Genomic DNA, 440 nt, shown 5'->3' with positions numbered 1-440 from the left:
ATGGATGGATGCTGAGCATACAGATGGATGGATGGATTTATGGATGGATGGATGGATGCTGAGCATACAGATGGATGGATGGATTGATGGATGAATGGATTTATGATGGATGGATGGATGCTGAGCATACAGATGAATGGATGGGTGGATGCTGAGCATACAGATGGATGGATGAATGGATGCTGAGCATACAGATGAATGGATGGATGCTGAGCATACAGATGGATGGATGGATGAATGGATGCTGAGCATACAGATGAATGGATTTATGATGGATGGATGCTGAGCATACAGATGGATGGATGGATGGATGGATGGATGGATGGATGGATGCTGAGCATACGGATGGATGGATGGATGCTGAGCATACGGATGGATGGATGCTGAGCATACGGATGGATGGATGGATGCTGAGCATACAGATGGATGGATGGATGCTG

The 440-nt window shown here is 46.4% G+C and overlaps 1 protein-coding gene across 1 annotated transcript in view; it reads left to right on the top strand.

Annotated features, from left to right (window-relative positions):
- The window catches only part of akna (AT-hook transcription factor), a 17317-nt gene that overhangs the window by 3765 nt on the left and 13112 nt on the right, over window positions 1-440 (top strand). The gene's annotated exons all lie outside the window — the stretch shown is intronic.

Source organism: Nematolebias whitei, chromosome 18, assembly GCF_014905685.2.
Source record: "Nematolebias whitei isolate Nwh7 chromosome 18, NemWhi1, whole genome shotgun sequence".
In the NCBI taxonomy this organism is placed as follows: domain Eukaryota; kingdom Metazoa; phylum Chordata; class Actinopteri; order Cyprinodontiformes; family Rivulidae; genus Nematolebias; species Nematolebias whitei.
This window is presented reverse-complemented; position numbering and strand designations above follow the sequence as displayed.